The sequence below is a fragment of the Schistocerca gregaria genome, chromosome 5 (assembly GCF_023897955.1).
Source record: "Schistocerca gregaria isolate iqSchGreg1 chromosome 5, iqSchGreg1.2, whole genome shotgun sequence".
Taxonomy (NCBI): domain Eukaryota; kingdom Metazoa; phylum Arthropoda; class Insecta; order Orthoptera; family Acrididae; genus Schistocerca; species Schistocerca gregaria.
In genome coordinates this window covers 81285749-81296730 of record NC_064924.1, presented here as the reverse complement: position 1 = coordinate 81296730, position 10982 = coordinate 81285749, and the positions used below count along the sequence as shown (strand labels likewise).

Here is a 10982-nt window from a genome sequence, read left to right as displayed (position 1 = left end):
AGGCATGGTAAAATTCTCCTTCACTGTGGCAATCGTGAATGACCGATCGCATTCTTACAGCTGGTTCATTCTCTAAGTAGCCACACATAAATTCTAATCTGTGCTCTAGTGACCAGTTGGGAGGAAAACAATGAGAGAATTGATGGAGCCACGCTTGTGGATGAATGTCGTTGCCAGAATTCTTAAATGTTTTGAATTTACGTGTAGTAATGAACAGCTTATAGTCAAAATCATCGTGTCGGCGGGTCGCATATCGGTCATTGTTACGTCGCTCCGGCGGTTCCATCTCAAAATTCGGTGTACTTTGCCAATTTCTTTCATAATCTCCAAAGTGCCCTGTGTTTTGTGGTAGTTCCGTATTTTTATGTCCCTCTTCCCGTATTGGAGTGCGAGTGTCCTCTGAAATACGTAATTCTTGTATTACCTGTGTCAACTGATCTTGTACTTCCCGGATTTCTCTTTGGTGTTGCGTATTAATTTGATTCTGATTTTGTTTGAATTTCCTAATTTGTTCCAACTCTTCTGTGTCATTAAAGACTACCGGTTTTGTGTCATTCAGATTATCATCTACCTTCGTAGATAAATTAGTGAACTGATCCGAAAGTTCGGCTACTTTCTCTGATAGTGAACACATTTCCTCAGTGTGTTTTTCTGAACCAAGTTTCAGAGTGTCCATTTGTGTTGAAATCGAATCTACTGTGACCTTTAAGTTTTCCTGAGTTCTTGCAAGTTGCGTAACCGAATCGGTGGATGCAACTGAGTCCATTTTAGCTTGCAAGGTGTCGTGATTTTCACGAACAACAGTTTGCAATTCTTTTATGGCTGCTTCGTGATTCTGTAATGAGTTTTCATGCCGCGAAAAAATAGGTTGAAAATACTCACAAATTTGTGTTTTTACGTCATTACAGATTTTTTGACATTTCGATTCAATGTTATGTAACTCAGTAGTTAAATCTTCACGTGTTTGTTCAAGTGTGGTGTCTAACTTCCGAAGATTATGTTCCATTGTATCCAACTGTTGCTGTGTTTGTCTCTGATTTTGTTCCATTGTGTCTAACTTTTGAAGATTATGTTCCATTGTGCCTAACTTTTAAAGATTATGTTCCATTGTGTCCAACTGTTGCTGTGTTTGTCTCTGATTTTGTTCAAGCGCTGTGTCTAACTTTTGCAGCCTTTGTCCCATTTGTTGCATTAACTGTAATAACAGTGCACTGGTGTCTGGAACATGTTCCTCAGTGCTTTTCGGCAGTGCATTTGAACCGGCAATATTCGCATTTTGAAAAGCAGAAAACGTGTCTTGATTTATTTGAGAACACGGTGAGGACGCAAAATCTGAATCTACAGTATTTGCAAGATTGTGTCCTGTCATTTCGGAATCCTGAGGCTAGCTGTTGCCGACCGATCGATCGATAACGCTTCCCTGTTCACTAATTGTTTCACTGCCTACACCATTATTTGCAACCCGCTCCATTTCCCTATGCGCTATTACCAAATTACTACTTTGAACGTTAGTGAATTCATTACATGGTGACGCTAACACACTGCTTTCGTCATTTCTCAGTTTACTTTGGAGCCTAGTGTTACGTTTTGCACACGCCATTATTGTCACAATTTTTCACACGACAACACAGAAAAAACACAATTTGAAGAACAAAAATAAGAGAACACATTAACATAGCACTGAAAATAATATGTAGTTAATTGCAAGCGCAGCAGCGAAATACTTCGTGCAAAACTACATGCATGCCACAACTATTTTACTGTACAACAATGAAAGACTGCAACTACAAAGGAAATTCTCTCTATGATTACGCGCTAGCAATAAAAAAAATCTACATTAATTACACAAACTACAAGAAAAAATCAGAAGATTCCAGTGAGGTATCCCCGGCTAAGGGTCAACATATGAAACGTCCCCTTTAAAAAATTGTACAAGACTGTGCTTAAACTGACACACAATATTTTTTTTGCGCAACGCAATCTGACTTTCAAAAATCCCTACAAAAGTATGGCCCTGACTAACATTAATCTATACCTTTCACAAATCACTTACCTCACAAAAATCTTCGTTACTCGAACTATTGCAATACAGCGAGCGCCACTACTGCCAGCTAAATAAAAGATTCAAACTACGGAAGGCACTAACTACTGATAGGTATTATTAGCAAATGAAAGATTTTAATAGAGAACAAACAGTGTATTTACCTTAATAGTCAAAAAATATATGATAGTTCATGACATCCAGTCTTACAAATTACAAAACTCCGCCATCTCTCTCCCCACGTCCACCACTGCTGGCGGCTCACCTCCAATTGTGCAGCGCTACGCGCTGTTAGCATCCAGCTGCCGCTGCCCAACACTACAATGGCGAGTATTACAACAATGCCAACCAGCCACCGACTGCACACGGTACAGCCAGTGATTTTCATACAGAGTGCTACGTGGCGGCGGCGTAACCAATAAAAAAACTTAAACAGCCTACTTACACGGTCTTGCCGCTCCAGACTGTAGCGCCTAGAACCGCTCGGCCATTCGGGCCGGCTTGCTTGCCAACAGTGCTCGGAAGACCGGATGGTCACCCATCCAATTACTAGCCCAGACCGACAGCGCTTAACTTCGGTAACCGGGGACCGGTATTACCACTGCGACAAGGCCGTTGGCGTTAAACAGAGGGGAAGGGATTAATTAATTTTTCGGTTTAATTAATAAGTAAATTAATTTGATATTGTATCGGCAAGTAGATTTCTGAGGGGGTGAGGGATGTGTAGGGGGAGGGGGAAGGGGAGGGGTAGGGGTTTGCCCAGGGAGTCACAAATCAATTAAGTTTGCTCCTGAATGTACGCAACCAGCACTAAAAAATTGTGTCAGGACGAACACCATCCGAATATTAATAGCTTCTGAGACAATGCCAGCTTAATTTCTACGTCAGGCCTGTGGCTATGCAAAAATTGCATACAGAGCCCGTACCAATGGGAGTCGCGCCATAGAAGGGAAGGTCGTTTGTGTCTGTGTGTGTGTGTGTGCGTGCGTGCACACGCTAATGGAGGAACTCAGCCACTGATTAAATGAGTGCCGTCCCCGGACGGTGGCAGCGTCGAGAAGGGAGGGCAGTGAGCCGTGTGGGGCTCCCAGACACCGCGCCTGCGCAGTGCTCTTCGGGACCTGTGCCGGGCGGGCAGCTGCAAGTGCCGGGCTGACTCGAGTTATTGGTGGCTGCGCCTGTCGCCTTCCACCAGCCGGTTACCCCGTAAGTAAACAAGACAGTGCTGAAACACATGTTTCACTGAGTGCGTTCGAGATGCAACGCCCTTGAGAGGCCGGTTCTCTTCAACCTATAACCAGATGGGATGGTGGCAGAGCAGACAGAAAGTCGGTCGCTACATTAAGGAGGGACTATGCAGATCGTCCTCAGGTCTGGTCAGAACAGAAAGTAACAAAATTCGGATGTTACAATCACAGCTATCACGCTGCATAATTAACAACAAATTGTTACTAGAACCCACACTACTCTGGGCCCGCAAAACTGCAGTTTGTCGATTAACGTAAAATAGAAAAGTTGTGGGTAGAGTAAAAAGATTTGTATAGCCCCCTGACATGTACATAATATGCCACAGGCCAGTTGATCGCCGGCCGGTGTAGCCGAGCGGTTCTAGGCGCTTCAAATGGTTCAAATGGCTCTGAGCACTATGGGACTCAACTGCTGTGGTCATTAGTCCCCTGGAACTTAGAACTACTTAAACCTAACTAACCTAAGGACATCACACACATCCATGCCCGAGGCAGGATTCGAGCCTGCGACTGTAGCAGTCGCACGGCTCCCGACTGCGCGTCTAGAACCGCGAGACCACCGCGGCCGGCCTCTAGGCGCTTCAGTCTGGAATCGCGCGACTGCTGCGGTCGCAGGTTCGAATCCTACCTCGGGCATGGATGTGTCTGACGTCCTTAGGTTAGTTAGGTTTAAGTAGTTCTAAGTTCTGACCGATGACCTCAGATGTTAAGTCCCATAGTGCTCAGAGCCATTTGAACCATTTGAACCAAGCCAGTTGGCCAAAAGAGCGTCAAAGAGATTCTTCCATTCTAAAATAAAATAAAATAAAGCATGAAATCAACAACTAAGAGACACGATAATGCTACACATTTCAGTAGGTATCGTTCATAATGCAATAAAATATAACATACAAATGTGAAAAGCAGTCTAACAAAACAGCGCGCTTTGAACATTTTCGATGTATTTGTATGTTTTGAAACACAAATGCTTGACGTACCCTCATATGGCGAGAGGTGGGAACAGGTGATAGACCGAGGAACACTGCCGAGCGTAATCCTCTTGGTGGTCCAGGTGTTATGGTGTGGGGAGGCACAATGTTGCATCGGGATACTCACCTCCAGTGTTTGAACACCTTTCACTCAGCGGTCAGCGTTCTGGTGATAATGTATCTAACAACACCACCACAACAAAGGTCAAAAATTAATTATGATTGTAGTGTTTCTCACGCTGCTAAATATTGCATTTTCGGGCAACAACAAAGTTATATTATGTGGCAGGTGTCATTAGAGCACAGTTAATAAAGTCATTCCATGAAATAATGGATAAACTAGGTACTAATCTTTTCGTGATTCTCACGCTGGTCTCGTTGTGAACTCATGGCTCAATCGTTGGAAACCTAAGTAGTGATGAGTCCAAGTTCGGGTGAAAAGATGTCTAGGTGTTATTCTGCGATATTCAAAAGTTTTATAGATGTGTTTAATAAACCATTCTTGAAGGTTAAGCTTTTGCAAGTTAGCACAATGGTGATGTAAAAAAAGTAATCAGCGCTCCGAATTTAAGTTACAGTTCTTTTTTATTACTTTTGTTGCAACATCACTTCACAATATAAAACATACTTGAAAATATCTTCCTCACTGTTAAAGTTCACATTTCATAAACTGACTACAATTTGCGTCTTTTCAACATAACGACCAAGACTTTCTAGTAACCGCTTACGCGCCCAAAAATCAGAGTTACAAGTACGTCAAAGATTATAGTGACAAAGAAAAAATACACAAAAGAATAATATCATTGCAATATAAACATATCGATGTATCAAAGTACCTCTACATTAATGAAATCAAATGTGAATGTGTTCACAGAAATATGTTAACTATTTTACAGATTCACATTAGAATATTGCTGGTATTGAGAGGTTCAGGTGAGGTGCCGTAATGGTTCCGTAATTCAAGTACCATTACATGTATTACTTCCCCATGTACGTCTTCTCACGGGTGCACTGGACCCTGACTCGATGTTTTTGGCTGACAAATCGCGGCCGTGCCCAACTGTGCGCAGGTGGAGTAGTTCTCGCGACCAGAAGATACTCGTCGAATTGACTGGCCTGCGCTTTCGCCGCATTTAAATGCCAATGAGTACGTGCGGGATGTTTTGCACAGACGTATTGTTGCGCTTCCATATACGCCAACGTTCATCCAACAGTTTTTATTTGCGCTGTTGGAGGACTGGAACACCAAACCTCCAGAACTCCTCACCAACCTAGTGGCGATCGTGGAGGCGCTTATGGCACAATTTATTCCCGTCCGTGATGATCACAAGCCCTATTAAAAATACGTCCCACCTTTTCTAATGTCGATGGGGACCATCATAAAGTCCAGTGATTTCACTGTGATTATCGTCTTTGAATTTCTTTCAGTTATCTTCTAGTATTTCTTCCTTTTACCTTATGTACTGCACAGTAGTAGTTCTTTCTATGAATCATAGACGTTTCATTTGAACTATGTTACTTGGCAGGGACACATGATGCTCAGCATATTTCGTTCTCACGTTTTATGTACCATTGTCCATGACAATTATTACTCTGATGTAACACACTAAGGCCCAACCGTGAGGAAACAAATATTTTGCTGAATCACGAAATAAACTCTTTATAACCCCTAGCCGCGGCCGCGCCGCCGTACCTGTTGGCTGTGTCTGCACAGCGCTCCCGCCACCGCTGCAGAATGGTGTTTATTTCTGCACGTGTTTTTGACATTTACCGTCTGATTTGAAATGGAATCTCAAATGCAAAAGTGTTGAAGTTCAGTTTCAGTTTTGGCACTCAGCGTCCAGAAATTAAAAAAAATTGATCATTGGTTTTCACTTAAAACTTCCGGGCTGATAGGCCGTGGTCGAAGTATAAAACTCTCTCCTGACGTTTCGTCTGCGACTGCGGGAGACATCCTTGGAGGCAAAGCGGCGAACTGCGAAGAGAACTCGAGGAAGGGCTGATTATATAGGCAGTACAGAGGGCGCCACTGTTGATCACGTGGCGTCGGCTATGAGATTGTCTCTGGTAACGCCAACATTCTCGATTGGAAGTAATCGATCGTCACTCTTGCAGTGCAACGCTGACATCTTAATTTTATCCAGTTTAACACCTTCGTCTTTCCTGTTAAAATTATTACGATGTTTATCAATCTCGATAGCCTCTCTATACAAGCGTGCATAATAATGCGAGGTTTTTGATATGACGCTCGTCTCGCTGAATTTTATTTCATGATCACCTTCCTGGTAAACATGTTCCGCTACGGCCGATTTATCCGTGTGACCCAGGCGGCAATTCCTCTTATGTTCAACAAGACGGTTGTTCACACTTCTCTTTGTGGTACCGATGTAAACCTGTCCACAACTACAAGGAATTTTATATACCCCCGGTGTAGCCAAAGGGTGTCGTGCATCTTTTGCTGACCTTAAAAATTCTTTTATTTTCCTCGTGGGTCTGAAAATAGTTTCCACCCCATACTTGCCTAAAACTTTCCCAATGCGGTCTGTGACCTTACTAATGAACGGAAGAAAAACTTTGCCCTTGGACCACTGTCGTTCGTCGTTACTCCTTATTCTCTGCCTAAAGCGCAGTGCTCGATCTATATCCTTGTTAGAATAGCCATTCGTCACGAAAGTTGAGCGTAGATATTCAATCTCATTTTTTAAATAAACAGGTTCACAAAGTTTGTACGCCCTGTCTACCAAAGTTTTCATTACACCTCTTTTTTGTCTAGGGTGGTGGTTTGATTCTTTGCGTAGATAACGATCAGTGTGTGTGGACTTTCTTTGCACCTTATGGCCCAACGTTCCGTCCCGTCATTTAACCACAGACACATCGAGGAAGTTCAATTGCCCATTCCTTTCCGTCTCCATGGTGAATTGGATTTTCGGATTAATGCTGTTTAAATGTGTCAGGAAGGCATCCAACTCCTCTGCTCCGTGTGTCCATACTACGAACGTATCATCGACATAGCGATACCATCTGGCTGGTCTCTTACTGGCAGTCTGCAACGCCCGTTCTTCAAAAGTTTCCATAAATAAGTTAGCCACAGCAGGACTGAGAGGACTGCCCATAGCCACCCCGTCAATCTGTTCATAAAAGTTATTATTGTATTGAAAGTAGGTTGTGGTGAGGCAGTGTCGGAATAATGCCACATTATCGGTAGGAAAAATATCCGCTATGCGTAAGATAGCTTCGTTTACCGGAATCATGGTAAATAACGACACAACGTCAAAACTGACGAGGTATCATCCGGGCCCACGCTCGTTTCCTTTAACTTGTCAATGAAATGAGCTGAATTTTTAATATGACTGTCCGTCCGACCAACATAAGGCTGCAGCATTGAGGCAAGGTGTCTAGCTAACTCGTGTGTTGGTCCGCCTATAGCGCTGACAATTGGCCTCAGCGGAATCCCAGGTTTATGAACTTTGGGTAAGCCGTAAAGTCTAGGTGGGTACCCTTCTGTTTTACAAAGCAGCTTCTTATCGTCGGAGCCAAATGAAGACGCTTTCACCAGTTGATTTGTCATTCTTAAAATCTTACTAGTCGGATCTTTCTGGAGTTTTTTGTAATTGGAGGGAACCAAAATATCATAGATTTTACCATGATAGTCCTCACTGTTCAGTATGACGGTGGCATTATCCTTATCTGCATTAAGAACAATTATGTTTTTATCTCCATTTATATCCCTCAGCGCCTTCCTTTGAGCCTGCGACAAATTACTTTTAGGTGGCTTACATGTACTTAAAATCCTAGCCGTTTCCATCCTAATTATATCAGCGGACTGCTGTGGCAGCTGACGGATACCGGCCTCAATATTTGCTACAATGTCCTCTGTGGGTACGTTTTGGGGCGTTTCAGCAAAATTGCCTCCTTTCGCTAGTACAGAAATTTCAACTTTCGACAAATCTTTATCAGACAGGTTAATAGCAGTTCGAGAATTGTCCTCAATTGAACCTCCAGAAATGTTGTTCTGTAGGTTATTGAACTTCTTCTTCTGCCTATTTGCTGATATTTCTGCACTAACTTCCATAGTTTTGAATGTTAGACCGTCAATCTTATTCCAATCACCACACTGCATAGTATTACTAAGAAACAATTGGAGATGAAAAAATTTTCTGCTGGTTACCGCCATCAGCCCTTCCTCGAGTTCTCTTCGCAGTTCGCCGCTTTGCCTCCTAGGATGTCTCCCGCAGTCGGAGACGAAACGTCAGGAGAGAGTTTTATACTTCGACCACGGCCTATCAGCCCGGAAGTTTTAAGTGAAGACAATACCGGCCGTGAAAGCTTACATTGTATGATGATCATTGGTTCTTCGGAGCGTTCCAAGTACCGCAAGAAAAATGTTAAAATGTGTGTCAAATCTTATGGAACTTAACTGCCAAGGTCATCAGTCCCTAAGGTTACACACTACTTAACCTAAATTATCCTACGGACAAACACACACACCCATGCCCGAGGGAGGACTAGAACCCCCGCCGGGGCCAGCCGCCCAGTCCATGACTGCAGCGCCTTAGACCGCTCGGTACCGCAAGAAGCCGTGTGGCTGGATTGAAGAGTTTTTAGCAAACAGAACACAGCTGTTGTTCTCAATGGAGAGACGTCTACAGACCTTAAAGTAACCTCTGGCGTGCCACAGAGGAGTGTTATGGGATCATTGGTTTTCACAATATATATAAATGACCTAGTAGAGAAGATCCAAAGAAGAGCGGCGCGTTTCGTCACAGGGTTATTAGGTTAGCGTGATAGCGTTACGGAGATGTTTAGCAAACTCAAGTGACAGACTCTGCAAGAGAGGCGCTCTGCATCGCGGTGTAGCTTGCTGTCCAGCTTTCTAAAGGGTGCGTTTCTGGATGAGGTATCGAATATATTGCTTCCCCCTACTTATACCTCCCGAGGACATCACGAATGTACGATGTAAAATTAGAGAGATTCGAGCGCGCACGGAGGCTTCCCGCGAACCATATGCGACTGGAACAGGAAAATGGAGGTAATGACAGTGGCACGTAAAGTGTCCTCCACCACACAACGTTGGGTGGCTTGCGGAGTATAAATGTAGATGTAGAAGACGTTTATGGAATGGCACAGGATTTCCTGAGTAATGCTGATGTTGTTGTGGTCTTCAGTCCTGAGACTGGTTTGATGCAGCTCTCCATGCTACTCTATCTTGTGCACAAACTTCTTCATCTCCCAGTACCTACTGCAACCTACATCCTTCTGAATCTGCTTAGGGTATTCATCTCTTGGTCACCCTCTACGATTTTTACCCTCCACGCTGCCCTCTAATACTAAATTGGTGACCCCTTGATGCCTCAGAACATCTCCTACCAACCGATCCCTTCTTCTGGTTAAGTTGTGCCACAAACTTCGCTTCTCTCCAATCCTATTCAATACTTTCTCATTAGTTATGTGATCTACCCATCTAATCTTCAGCATTCTTCTGTAGCACCACATTTCGAAAGCTTCTATTCTCTTCTTGTCCAAACTATTTATCGTCCATGTTTCACTTCCATACATGGCTACACTCCATACAAATACTTTCAGAAATGACTTCCTGACACTTAAATCAATACTCGATGTTAACAAATTTCTCTTCTTCAGAAACGCTTTCCTTGCCATTGCCAGTCTACATTTTATATCCTCTCTACTTCGACCATCATCAGTTATTTTGCTCCCCAAATAGCAAAACTCCTTTACTACTTTAATCGTCTCATTTCCTAATCTAATTCCCTCAGCATCACCCGACTTTATTCGACTACATTCCATTATCCTCGTATTGCTTTTGTTGATGTTCATCTTATATCCTCCTTTCAAGACACTATCCATTCCGTTCAACTGCTCTTCCAAGTTCTTTGCTGTTTCTGACAGAATTACGATGTCATCGGCGAACCTCAACATTTTTATTTCTTCTCCATGGATTTTAATACCTACTCCGAATTTTTCTTTTGTTTCCTTTACTGCTTGCACAATATACAGATTGAATAACATCGGGGAGAGACTGCAACCCTGTCTCACCCCCTTCCCAACCACTGCTTCCCTTTCATGTCCCTCGACTCTTATAACTGCCATCTGGTTTCTGTACAAATTGTAAATAGCCTTTCGCTCCCCGTATTTTACTCCTGCTACCTTCAGAATTTGAAAGAGAGTATTCCAATCAACATTGTCAAAAGCTTTCTCTAAGTCTACAAATGCTAGAAACGTAGGTTTGCCTTTCCTTAATCTAGCTTCTAAGATAAGTCGCAGGGTCCGTATTGCCTCTTGTGTTCCAATATTCCTACGGAATCCAAACTGATCTTCCCCGAGGTCGGCTTCTACTAGTTTTTCCATTCGTCTGTAAAGAATTCGCGTTAGTATTTTGCAGCTGTGACTTATTAAACTGATAGTTCGGTAATTTTCACATCTCTCAACACCTGCTTTCTTTGGTATTGGAATTATTATATTCTTCTTGAAGTCTGAGGGCATTTCGCCTGTCTATACATCTTGCTCACCAGATGGTAGAGTTTTGTCAGGACTGGCTCTCCCAAGGCCGTCAGTAGTTCCAATGGAATGTTGTTTACTCCGGGGGCCTTGTTTCGATTCAGATCTTTCAGTGCTCTGTCAAACTCTTCACGCAGTATCGTATCTCCCATTTCATCTTCATCTACATCCTCTACCATTTCCATAATATTGTCCTCAAGTACATCGCCC

At 43.1% G+C, this 10982-nt stretch overlaps 1 protein-coding gene across 1 annotated transcript in view; it reads left to right on the top strand.

Moving 5' to 3' along the window:
* Positions 1–3152: 3152 nt before the first annotated feature.
* LOC126272831 (UDP-glycosyltransferase UGT5-like) overlaps positions 3153–10982 on the top strand; it is a 103497-nt gene continuing 95667 nt past the window's right edge. The window contains exon 1 of the mRNA XM_049976031.1: positions 3153–3247. The gene's annotated coding sequence lies outside the window, so the exon portion shown is untranslated. The remainder of the gene's footprint in view (positions 3248–10982) is intronic.